Source organism: Teleopsis dalmanni, chromosome 2 (genome assembly GCF_002237135.1).
Source record: "Teleopsis dalmanni isolate 2A chromosome 2, ASM223713v2, whole genome shotgun sequence".
Lineage (NCBI taxonomy): Eukaryota > Metazoa > Arthropoda > Insecta > Diptera > Diopsidae > Teleopsis > Teleopsis dalmanni.
The window spans coordinates 125034651-125048983 of record NC_051847.1 but is presented as its reverse complement, the minus strand read 5'-3'; the positions used below and the strand labels follow the sequence as shown (position 1 = coordinate 125048983).

At 29.6% G+C, this 14333-nt stretch overlaps 1 protein-coding gene and 1 long non-coding RNA gene across 2 annotated transcripts in view; one reads left to right on the top strand and one right to left on the bottom strand.

Annotated features, from left to right (window-relative positions):
- The window catches only part of LOC119682735 (serine/threonine-protein kinase PAK 3-like), a 491650-nt gene that overhangs the window by 142505 nt on the left and 334812 nt on the right, over positions 1-14333 (bottom strand). The window lies entirely within an intron of this gene.
- On the top strand, positions 3707-4895 carry LOC119682745. The gene is made up of 3 exons (XR_005252597.1): positions 3707-3774; positions 3835-3966; positions 4810-4895. It is a non-coding gene; the product is annotated as an uncharacterized LOC119682745 (long non-coding RNA).

Sequence of the window (14333 nt, the reverse complement as noted above, 5' to 3'; positions counted from 1 at the left end):
ACGTAAACGTGACAAATTCCTGCAATAACAATTAATTTGCACAGAAATATTTCAGTTTGAAACAAGAAAAGATTACAGTGACAATTAATGAGCCACTGCCGCGGTTCAGCATTTTTTCATAAGATAAATTATTAAGAGTTTAGTAATTTAAATAAATCATTAGGTAATATAAACTGCTTTTGTTATAATGAATACATTTGAGATACTATTCTGAGATTTCTCCATAGTGAATTTGAGTTCACTCGTGTAAATTTCGATTGTAGTTAACATGATTCCTTTTCACCAAACAACCAAACAAACAGACATTGTTACTTTATTAATTACAAGCAATTGTGTTGTGGTAGCATTTCGTGAAGCATCTCAACACTTACGTATTATAGAGAAGTACTTGTTGTCTTAGAAACCTTAGGCACAGAGCTAAAGAGCGAGCAGATATTTAACACGAGTTAAATAAAGACATTTCCAGATACAAAAACAAAGTATTTAGCAATGTGCCAACATTGCGTGGCTTATATAAATCGCATGATATGCCTAGAATGTTTTGCTAAAATTATCAGCAAGCCATATGTAAGGAAGATATAGGTTCACACTTACAGTTACTTACAGGCACGTACAAAATCATAAATGCCAGTGTACGGCACATGTTCGAAGCACGTAGAAAATGTGCTCAAGAATGATATGAAACCGCCATTAACTAAGCCATGCAATCAGGAATTTGCAAAGGATTTCAGAATTGGCTGAAAATATCAACCAGGACATGTTTTTGTCTGTTAGTGTTAGTTGAAATATTTCGGAAGTGTGATAATTAAATTTCTCTTTGAATTAATATATATATGAGTTTTAATCAAATACTTTAAAGATGAGTGCCTTCGGTGCTATTAACTTAAAATAATCTTACCAGATATGAAGTCTTAATGAACTGACAGGTAAATCCTGTTTTCGTGTTAGGCAATATCTTTGAATAAAAAATGTTCTCGTAGTTATTGAGTTAAATACTTTACTTCATTATGTACTTATTATAATTTAGTTGAGTAATTTAGTTAAGGTTTGTGTTCTGCCTATACTTGCAAAATATTTCGCATACTAACCTCAGTTTTGATATACAATACATAATCTATTGAGTAGAGAAGATAAACCTTTGTAATTTAGAAGGTCACATATAACTGTGACAATAAAAAGGGCACATAAGATACAAAGACTCTAACAATCACGACTATGAATATTAAACAGAATACGCAGAAAACCTTATAAATGCTCTGTTTAGAAAGATTACACATAAGAACTTTCTAAAGCTTGGCTAAGAGAAACAGGAACATAAAGTTTAAATATCACGAGCTTTCAATCAGTTTTACTACAATTTCTTTTTATTGCAAGTTGTAGGGGGATTATATTAAGTAAGAGAACATTGAATCCATTAATGTCATGTATGACTCAAAAATATAAGCTTTATTAATCATACAATAAATCTTATAATGCTCATAAATGGGCATAATAGTCTTCTTGCTGATAAAGTTCCTCTTAAAACCGAGTCTCTAGCATGTTAGTCCATGTTACACACACTCTAAATAAAGACAAAAGGGATGTGAAAGGGGTGACCATCTTTCGCACAACAATCTTTTTTGGAAACATCGAACATCGTAGTCGACATTAACGAGGGCGTACGAAGTATTTTATTAAGTATTTTTTTATTTAACTTATCTACAGATATCTGCAGATTTCTGAATTTTTCCATCTTCTATTTAGGTGTCCATATATAAAGAATAATAAGAATTGTGAATTTAACTTAGTGTTACCTAGTTAGTTTAAGTGGATTAATAAGATTTCAAGTGTATCAATAGAAGCTTTCAATTAAAAAAGATACAAGAAATATACAACACTGTAATCACAAAATAAGTTACGGAGTTCCGGTCTTCTTTTGCAAAAAGCTTTACGTAAATTTTGAATAACATTCAAATGTAATTTCTTATCAATGGCTTAGACCGCAATACGAAATCATAATGCACCACACCACGGTATTTGAAGTAAACTTTTTCGATCCTGACTTCTTCGAACTTGGGTCAATTTTTGCGTAACAATCGTTTGATTGGTTGGTTGTTCCCAGATCATTTGTGTGAATGAAGCTATCTTAGTCTCACCTTCTGTTGTTAGGTATTTTGGATTATTTTATGAGTGAGAAAATATTGTTTGACAGAATTTAACGTGACGCTGTTATTCCATCACATTGAGTGCTTATGACACCGTAAGATAATTACAAATTTCAGAGAACAAATATCTTTTAAAATTCTGTAAAGTGATTCCATTAACATGTTAATAGTATTAGCAAGGCCAATTATTATCGATCGACGATTTTTTAACACTAAATCCTTAATTTCCTTACTATGCAACACTCTCGCTAAAAATTTAATGACCTCCTTTTCTTAGTAAAAGTCTCAGTATTGTCAAAATCACTCATTTGTTCCAAAACGTATGTATAACTATTGGATAAATTCAGTTATTGACACGAAATTTGATGCAAAATTGAATGATAGTACTACCAATACTACCAAAAATCTAGATTTGCCAGATTTAAGAAGCCCCATATTAAAAAATTTGCTTCCATTCGATCATGTATGTAGAATGCATACATGTATGTATACTGATCCCTGCTTTAGGACATTCAAATTTTTCTTTCTGAAAGTGCAGCAAAAACAAAAAAAAAAAATTTGACGAAAGGGGTTTAGTAATTGAATGTCAAGTCAATAGCGTCTACACAGAGTATTTAAAAAGAACACCAAGCTATATTATGAATATAAGTTAAATTTATTTGCGATTTCACTGTAATTCACTGCGAAATTACAGAGATGATTTTCCAGAGTTGGTTGCTACATTTACACTTATTTTTGTGATCCTTTTCTCTTAACGTAAATCAAAGCTCCATAACCACATTATTATTTTCCCATTAATATTATGTTATGGCACAATTGTCACTGATCTAATGAACATACTCTTCTGACACTGCTTTATAGTAACTTTCAGCTCTTATTGTTGCTCTACTACTATTTTTATTCTATATCAAATCTACTACTATACTACGTTTTTTACTCCAATTTTTCAACTATTTCACAACTAAGTTTTTAATTTATTTTTCTACACCTTAGTACGAAAAAATCAGTCAGATACGCCTACATTTTGAATTTTTTATTCTGAACAGTTTTATAAAATATTTTATAAAATTAAACAATTTGAACTCATTAAAAGTATTTTTATTTTATGCTTACACATATACATATGTACATACCAATATACATATAGTATATATATCCATATGTATATAAAAACAACCCACAAAAAATATTTAGTTTAAAAATTGATAATCTGGCGAAGTTTGGAACAACTCAATTAGAAAATTAATTAAATTAAATTCAAAATTAATGAGATGGAAAAAAACTTTTTATGCAGTGCTTTTTAATTAATATTTTTTGTAAAAAAGAACCTAGAAAATATTAAAATATTTAAAAAAATAATATTTTTCGGTCAGATTCAAAAATGTTTAGTTGCCACTACGTGGTTTATTTTACCCTTATAATTTGTACTGGGGCAAGTTTTTTAGTCTATAACAGAAATATTATAAATAAATTTAAATAAAATTAATATGAATATTAATTTTTACAAATAAATTATTATAATAATTAAAATAACAAAAGTATTCCATTAATTTAATTTATTATTTATTAGCAGTTTTCTCTAGCTGAAGAGGCAGTAGAAGATTGTCAAAAATTGAGTCGGGTTGAAGCGGTAAGTAGAATAGTTTTATTTAAATTCTGGAAAATTACTTATTTCTGAAACTTTCTTAAGAACTTAGCTTCGACGTGCTGCATATTGACTCGCCCTACTCTGGATCCAAGTTATAAGGAATGCCTCGATGATTTGCTATCGAAAACTGACAAAAAACATTTCACCAGCACTGAACAAACTGCTCTAAATATAGTAAGTACAGTGTAAACATGAGGGTAATGGAGTGATTCAGGTATAGATGATATGATTAAATAATATAATATATATTATACATAGTATAATATAATATAGCAAGTGAAAAAATATAATTGAGAATGAACGGATTATAAGAGATATAAGTTAACGGCATAGTCTAAAGGTGAGAATTAACATACAATGTTGAGAGTTATAGAGGAAGAAACAAAACGAGGATAAGAAATATAGAAATATGAAGTAAATAAAAAAGAACAAGATAAAAAGTAATATACAAAGAATAGGAGTGTGCAAATATGACAGGCCCAGATAAATAGAAATATTATAAGAATAAACAAGGTGCAATCACTTATAAAAGAATGGTGCAAAGTGGCAATATTTGGTGATATAATGCAAATATCCGGTAATAACTAATCAGAAAACACTGTGCCTTTTGAATGAAGATCAAAACATCAGCTATTGATTAACGCTTGATATCAGGTGAGGGTAGGTACTTCTATCCCAGTAATCATCTTCAAGTCCAAATCAATTAGGACTCAATTAAAGAGTTGTAATTAGATACTTTAAGAAAATTTGAATAATTTCTGTGCTATTATATTAAAACAAACGCGTAAACCACTGTTATATTCGTATAAGTTAACCTAATTACTGTAGATTGTTGTTTTTCAGATTTCAATACTATTCAAGTCTTATTTTGACATAAGCTTGTTATAGGACATATAGTTCATATTTAAAAATTAAATAATCAGCAAATAATGGATATCTGTTTTAAATATATGTTAATTAATATTTTTCTTTGTTTAATTATATTTAATTTAATTACTTTTTTAACACTCTTTTAAGTGTGCTGAGGAGTGTAACTTTATAGGCAATGGCTATACTAACGCTGATCCACCCTTTGCATTAGATTTCGACAATATTAACGATAACTTGGATAAATTTGCACCGGAACCAAAGGAAAACTCTATTAAATTCATTAATACTGCGTTCAAAAGTTGTTTTGAATTCCGTAAGTAAAAAATTGTGATTATATGTATTTTATTAAAAATATTTTTTACAAAACATCAATTATTTGCTAAACGATATTGTGTTTTGAAAGAAGTCAATCATGATAGATCAGAACATCAAAAAGGTCACTGCAAAGAGAACTAAATACTTTTCTTTCCTTTATAGAGTAATTATGTACTCTTAGATTAGATAAAAAGGAAATAGTTTTGTTAAGAGTAGAATAAATATTTTTACCATTTTAAACAAAAAAAACTATTTAAATAAAAAATATTTATTTTTTTTCAAAAACTTTTAGAATTAATAATAAAATATTATGTATTGCATTTAATTAGATAAAACAGAACTTTAGGAAAAAATTAAAGAAATAGAAGTAAAGAAACAATAATAATTAATCGTTTTCATATATCTGTAGTAATTAAACCTTTTACATATATAAAAAAATTATTTTTATTTACAATGTGGTGTAAAATATAGTCTTCAATATAAAATTAATATTCTCTTACTTTTAAATACCTGTGCTTGGATTACTAAACAATATTACTACCAGTACAACAGATAAATTGTAGTCATTCGTCAAGACTGTACCATACCCACGTTTTATCTCTGATGTCTGCCAAGTATAACACAATATGGTTTATGGGTCAGGCCAAGACCTTTTTGCACTGCGACCAGCTTGATCTATTGTGCACCAAAACACAACATACTAAAAGCCTATTCGCTTCCTAATTGATGCGCGGTAATAATAACGATGTAATTATGTTTGAGTATTATAATAGTGATAATAGATGAAAGATGTAGATGTATAGTTCATCTTGTTCCATTAATACTTTTCTACATTTACATCACAATGTTTTCTTCTACAGAATTTTATTCTAACAAGAGAGTTAATATTAGAGGATGTCAACCAATATTTTTCAAAAATATTTCTAGCGCTTCATCATAGAGATGATGCGTAAACCGAAATCAGTAATTCGTGATTAAAATTTATTCCTAAACTATCTTTAAAAATTGGTTAATATTTGTTGTTGCTATATATAAAAGTATAGCATAATAATATGGATAATAAAAGGATATTATGAATAATACGTTAGGTTGTACCGATGATCCAAAGGGTTACCACTTAGGTTTATTAGCCCGTGCATCCAAAGTGTTTATAAGTTCCACCTGGAACTTTCGGCGAAACATAAAATGCTGTTTAGTGTGAGGTCTTGAAGTTGATCAAGTTTTTTAAAGAAGGCAAAGACAAATTATGCGTGATAATCTTGGATAAAATAAGTCGTTTATTAAAATTTGACATACATGACTTCAGTTTTTATGTTATATGCGAATAATTTAATTTTTCTTTCTCTTTACTTTAGGCAAAGGACATGCAAATCGATTAGATATCAGGTTCCCTGACGTGGATGTTGTTACCGAGAACTGCCGCCCATTTGCGTTACAAATAACTACATGTGTTCGAATTTATGGAATGCAGGAATGTCCTGAAGAATTCTTTGTGAATAGTAAGGAATGTAAAAAAGCAAAAAAATTCTTTAGTACATGCATAGCCCTTATAGCAGATTATTCCTAAATTAATATATGTAAATTATTATTGTTGTAAAAGTACGTATATATAAACATATAATAAATCAAAAGAAAAGTTAGTACTTCAGAATTATAAGTTATCAAGTTATATAATACGATGTAATTTCGTTTAAAAGTACATTGATCGAACACGTAATGTCTTAACTTGAGGAGAATAGACTTTAAGACTTCTTTAAGACTCTAAAAGGGATTTGAAAGAGTATCTACAATCTTCAACACATTAATGGAAACTGAGTTGCAAAAGCTTCACTGCAAGGAGTTGTATAAATTAAGGTTGACAAATTAAATTGAACACGAAATAGAGTTCTTTGAAAATGTTGTTCAATTATAAGATGGTATTCCGACAAGAAATCATTAGGCTATTGTATTAATTAAAGGCTTTAAGTATTAGGCTTTGAAACAGTCTAATTCTATATATAGTATATAGTGTCAAGGAGTTATTTGTCATAAGAACTCTTACCATATAATACGAAACAGTCGAATGTACTTCTGGATTCTTTTTGCTGCACTGTGCTTTTTGTTAACTAGAAGAAGATCAAAAATCTTCGGACCCCACTTTCTCACCGACCTGACTGAGCTGTCATCCTACAATATTAGGGACCTAGCCAGATTTATAGCACTGTCAGGTAGGGTCCTTTACCTAATGGGAGAGTCGTAACCTTTTTCTGATTTCAATTTATGTACGTTCCAATGCTTTTCCCGTGATACCACAATAGGTCATCATTTGAGCTCAAGCGGGCTTTTTGGAAACAAGGCCGCTACTCCAATCTAACTAACTACCTACCTACCTACTGAACCAGGAATACTCAGATATTCCTGACATTCAGTTACTAGATATAAAAAAGATATTTATCAAAACTTAATTTTTTTTAATATTTCTAGTGTTCAATGATATTAGGAATATCAGAAAAAGAAACCATAACTCCAAAATAAATTCTGCAATGTTTAATACAAAACTGGAGTTTTGTGGACTAAACATGGTATTAGTGGAAATAGGATTGTAGGATAAACTTGAATTTCCTATTTTAATAAAGTATCTTTATTTTTCGGTGTAAAAATATAGCTACCCGACCTTATTTCATATGAAGAGTTTAGTGGAATAGCAATTCACACTTTTATTTTTCTTTACTTTTTATTTTAAAGACAATTTTGCAATATTTTAAAGTTGAAATTAGAACAAAACTAAAATCTTTTTGCAAATAATTTATAGTTCGTGTGTTTATATACAAATTATCTGTATATATGTAAATAATATTAATGGAAATATATTGCTCTTTTCCGGCATAGTGAAATGCATTTGCTTTAAAGCTAAGCAAATTTCAAAATTTTAAAGCTAAAAGGTTCATTTCTTATTTGCAAAAGAACAATTATAAAATGCAATTATTGCAGTATTTGTGTAATTTTCTGCCTCATGCATACCAAAAAAGTTAAAAGTACAAAATATTATTTCAAAATTGGGTAAAAAGTTAAATCCTGTCGCCCGGATTAAAAGTATATGTGAAAGTTTTTACGGAACTCAAGTGCCAACTTTGTGCCAGCCAAGCAAACAACTCAATTTTCAGTTTTGACACCAAACCATGTAAATAAAGTGGGTGCAGCTATATATACGGATATATATCCACATACATATTGTATATAAGGTTTCCTATATTTTGTAAATGTAGCTTATCTGTCATTTTTCATCTGTGACAGTTTTCATATGCATTTTTTGTTTAACGTTGAACTATAAAAAAGTTTGTGTGTTTTTAATTAATAAAAAATTGCAAAAAGCTGTTTGCATATTTTAATATATATAATACATTTTTTATACAATAATGTCTTTAAATATACTTCACATATTAAAAAATATGTAATAAAAGTGCAAATGAAACATTTTAATCCAATATTTGTAGAGAAGATGACACCTTTTAATTAGTTAAATGAAGGCGAAAAAAATAAATGAATAAATGAATTTTATATTAATACATTTGGGCATGTAATATATTTTCCATATGTCATTCTAAGTAATGTTAAATGATATTAGATATTACTTAAAATAATAATTAACACTTCCAAGAAAGCAGATTACTACGATATTAAAGAATATTTTGTCCTGCTAGACAGAAGCTGCCTTTGAAGATAACACCGTAACAATTTCTTTGAGTAATTTATATTACTCAAAAGCCTCGAATAGCTATACAGCTCTTTGTAAGCTTTAGCTCTATTAAACATTTGCACCTTGTTTCATCCGCACCCTAGTTGTTGTAGCACCGAATGAGTTTTTGTACAGTGTACAGTGTATGATGTCATTCCATACTATTCTGTCCGTTGGCATTTGCTGCCAGCTTTGCACTTGTACTTTTCGTATGTTATCTACTTCCCAGACGATCCACCTTTACTTGGGTCTGCTTGGCGCCCTATAGTTTTTCGGAACACACAATCTCATTTGTCTTTGTGGATAATTGTTTTCGGGTCTGAGGAACTTTTAACTCATAAACTAGAGTATGACTAATTATGGTTTTGTAAACAATATACTTGGAAACCCATGACCATGCGAGTACGTTTTTATGTGCATAGAAGGCTTTATTGGCAGCGAAGAGTCTATTCTGTATGCAATCAGTGATTTCCATGTTATTGTTTATCAGCACTTCATGATATTTAAATTCTTCCACACTTTTGAATGTATAGTTCCTTACTTTGACATTTTTGGTTCGCAACTGTCACCTATATATAATATTTTCATATTTACATACGGGAATTTGAACACCCGTTTCTCTCTCCTAGTTCTCTGTCATCAACGAAAGAGAATATGACTAGAAGTTTTTTCATCTTTCAGATATAGACAACATTTTAATACAATGGTGTCATCCATCTTATTGAATTGTTATAATATATATAAAAGAAACTAAGGAAAGATAGACTGCATTTGTATTAATTAGACTGTACCTTGGTATTAATGTCTAGTTTAATTAGATATTTTGTTTAAAATAAGAAAAAATAATGCTTAATTTTTGTTTTATTATTATTCAATGGTATAATTTTGTTATAAGGGAACTATACACATACAGTTATACAAACAATATACAATTAACTTAATTAGTTACTTGCAGATTTAGATGTAAATTTAGTTGGAATATTAAATAGACCTGATTAAATGTTTTTATTTTGTCATGTTAATCTTTTGTGTACTTGGATTATTTGATCTTCAAAGTGTATTTTGCCTGATTGGAAGATTTTAATATTTCGAGTACACAAATTAGTCCAAGAACTGTGAATTTCATTATAATTACAAAACAATTACTTTTTCCTTCAATATTATAAAAACAATTTTTTTAATTAAAAGTAGTAAATAAGCAGAAGTTCAAAGCATTAGTTTTACAAAAACGAAATACTTTTATCTTCTAATTGACAAAAGTAAGAAATTCAAATAAGCCCCTTGGCAGATATTGTAAGTAAGTCTGCTAGCTGAAGTCTGAATTACTCTCACATCAAATGAGATTTTCGCACAATTAAAATCCTTTTAAGAAAATGAGATAAGATTAAATGCATTTGGACACAAAACTTAAAGAAAAACTTCAGTAAATAAATAATTAAAAGCGAATTAGAAAAAATTTTAGTTGAATGAACAAAATTAACTACTTCTACAATGTTATGGACATAGGACACAAGGCTTTTGTTTCCTTCCAAGTTTGCAGTACACTGAGAAAAATAATTCAATACAAATTGTGAAATCTCGTGTACTTCAAAGTTGAAACAATAAAAGAGTACGAGTGTATATACCTGAATGTTTATGTGGTACTGTCAATTTAATATACTATATATATTTATTTGTCTCGTTTCATTATTTGATATAAACTTATTAAAAACTTATTATAACATAATAGAACTGATTATGGGATTTTGAAGAGCACAATCTTATACAATTTTTTTGTTTGTCGATTTTGTTTAATAATATAGTAGATATAAGTTAATTGGATCATCAGTTCGCAGCAACCTGCTGAATCATATTTCTATCACCTCAAATAGATCTCGCAAATGACTAATTTCGAAAAAAAGACAAATAAATACCCTTAAGCGAGGCCTAGACGTAGGCTAACGAAGAAAAATATTTTTCAATGGTTAACCAACACAAGGATTCTATCTCGAAGTATTTGAAATAATGTTCCAGGGTAGAAACAGTCTGACACACGAGGAAGATTGTTTTTAGTCTGTGCCAACCGGTCGTACCAATATTGTGACGACATGGTGACGATGCGTTAGGCATTTTTAAATCTCTTCTCCGCACGAAAAGGGAAAAATTCCTATTACCTGCAGCTTTCGTGATCAAAGATGAAGTGCTTAGTTTATATTGACAAAAGAGTTGTAAAGAATTTTAAGAGGTTAAACAATAGACATAAGATAAAGCTATTAATAGCTAACATGGAATATGCTAGAATAATAACCGTTTGCTTGTAGGATATTGATTGCAATGTTCTTCCATTCATAGAGATATATATTTGGAGGGAATACGCTTTAATTCATTCTTTTATTCTTTGATAAAGAAATTTAAAAAATGCATTTAAGATTTGTTGAAAAAAACAGTTAAAAATATTCGTTGCTTTTTAAGTGATTACTATCATTATCTAACTCACTAAAAAACTTTTCTTAAAAAAAAAGAGAAAGCCGTAAGCCAAAGATAGGTTAATGTGGTCCATATTAAATAAATTGACACAATTTGCAATAGTTGAAACTTAAACTTATTGAAATGTTATTAATGAATTATTAGTCGCCTCTGATATTTTTGAATTTAATTTACAGATTAGTTGGAGATTGTCGATCATCGATCATCTTACAAAAATGATGGTAACTCAGTGTTATGGTTGCTAGTGAATGATGGTTAAAAAAATTTCTGTTGTAGATTAAAGAGTTATTTTAAATCTTTTAATAATTTTATTAAGCCACGAACATCTCTGAAGATAAGGTATTGATTTCCGTAAAAGCTGTTGTCATCCATATGTACAAAAGATATCAACTAAGCAAAAAGATGTGGTATTAATGTAAGTAGAAGGAGATGGTATATGACTTCATTCTTAACCGTAAGTAAATAGTAATTTAGTGGTCTCAAAATACGAAAAAATATATCTAGTTAATTAAGATGTCACATAGAAATCTTATTTCTACATTAAGATTGCTAACTTGGTATGTAAGTTCAAGTTATGAAGTAATACTTTTTACTCGCTAAAGTGCTTTATGTCTACTTTGTTGATGTCCAGCGCATGTGCTACATAGTTAAAATATTTTAGGCACCCACTGCAAGATCTTCTATATCCATTATGAATTAACAGTAGTTGATTGAATATTCTATTAAGTCGCTTTTACCACAGATGTTAGCAAGATAAGGAATGTGTTTTATGTAGGCTTTCTTATTGTCCTACGCAAGTGCCACGTAACTTACACGTAGAAATATGCATTCTAGTGGATTTTAGTCACCTACAAAACATTATAATTAAGGAAAACTTTGATCATGATCATCTTACCAATGTTACCAACTACATAGAGGTATATCTGTCAAATGGTTTGGCAATTTACATGAAATTTATGCGAATAAGCTGTTTATAAGCTACCTTTAAACAGTATATTACGTAGCTTATACTTATAAGCTACTGGTTGCTTACAAACTATCACAAGTATTTGCGTCTAAGTTTTATACAACAAAACTTATTTGAAATAGAATTCAAACTTATAGTGCGATATATTTGGCTGGAAAATCACAACCAGTTATTCCTCATTAAGCAGTTGATACACTCTCATAATGATCGTGTTTACTTAACTGAATGCACTGCCAAAAATTTGACACTACGAATCGTCTCCATTGCCTAAAGTAATTTTCCATCTCAAGTAATGGTATAGATAGCTGTGACCTCCGAAGGACACTCCATGGAGCCTGGTGGTAAAGTCAATACGATTTATTATCAGTAGAATATTTTAGTAGTTGCTTTAGAGTCATGGATACGCAAACATTACGATCGTCTCATAAAGCTCGTGTGAACCAAGTATGATTAAAAAATTATGATCCACACTTCATTTCGTCCACACGAAATGGCTTTCAAATCCGATGGATAGACAGCAAGATGAGGATTAAAAAATATGACGGTGTGCAGGGATCTGGAAAATCACATTCGTGAAACATACAACTCATTTTTTAACCGTTTGAAGGACATAGTCAGGGCAAAAGATGACCACATCGAGGTAGAATTCTGGAATTTTTATTATTTCCACAAATTTTTGGAATTTGAAGCAATAAAAAATAATTTCACACAAAAAAGATGTGGTCGCTTGTATAGGTAACACTTCAATCGGCTAACTCTATATTTACTTGGAAAATTACGCACAGCAATTACGGAGTCCAACAGAGAGATTCCGTAAGCAGTAATTTCTCATCCATTTGGTGTCCAATTACTTTACAGTTTCATTGAAAGTAAAATTAGAAGTTATTTTCATCTGCAATCAATCTATAATTATTAATTTTTTGAAGTGTATTTTTGACACACACATATACAAACAAAAGAAAACTGTAATCAGAGCTTAAAGTTTTCATTAACTCAAATAACAAAACAAGTACAATTGGTAGTAATTGAAATAAATATTTGCTTTGAAATCTGAGTGCAGTGACGACAGAAACCCAAAGACTTAATGCTTAGAAAGCTAAGAGTATTAATTTACTTATCTGTACATATATAGTAGACTCTTAATAGCACATGTAGGTATATATAAACATCTGGAGATGTTGTCTGCAAAACATAGTAATTGAGTAGAAAAGCCTCAAAGCAATTTTCATCTTTTCCACACTTTATACCAAATGAAAGACTACGACGACAAGGAAAGTCCGACGAGTCAGATATAATGATAAGCACACATTGAAAACGTAAAAGAACTACAACGCCACTTTCAGTTACTCAAGTAACTACGAGTGTTGACCAATTGCAAAAATAAAGATAAATAAATAAGTAAAATAAAATAAAATAAAACAAAATAAAATAAGGCAAAATAAAATAGAATAAAATAAGTTGAGATGAGACAAGAGTAAAATCATTGTCAAATCATACAAAACTCCATTGCCTGATGGCCATAAAAATTTCAGAAGCTAGGATTCAGTGAAAAGACTTGAATTTCACTTTGACATGCCTCCACGATGGTTTCAAGTGTTGGCACAGAGTTGTAGGCGTTTGGATTGAATTGATGTGGTACTCGTAGGAAAGCAACCCGGCGGACCGACAGCCAGGCAGGCAGGCAGTTTGGAAAGATTTTTATAAGAGCGTCATAAGTTTGGGTAGAAAGAAGTAGATTTCTACTTTGATTGCACTTGATTTTATAAATTGTTTGCCGTCAATGCTCATTTATGTGATTGTATTTTATACACGAAACAAAAAATGTTAGTACACAAAACATTTAACTTTGATTTCTTTGTTTTTATTGTGTTACTCTTTGTATAAAATCGCATTTTCTTTGTAACTTTAAGTACGTGTATCTACAATATTTTTATATCTTTGGGCGTCCTGCACAAAGGAACTTAGTTGCAAAACGAGAAAAGTGTTTTATCGTTTTCACTAAATGAAGCAAATCTGCTTATGAGCTTTGTATTTATAAACACAAATTTCCATCTATTTCCATCTATTTATATTTTTCCATGCTGGCTTAGTATCTCTTATATTGTATTTAAGCAGAAGGTTTGTAGTTTCTGCAGTTTGGCTTTATTTCCATTTTTTCAAGTGCCTTGCAAAACGTTTAATTTAGTTAAGCTCTTCTGTCCTGGGTTG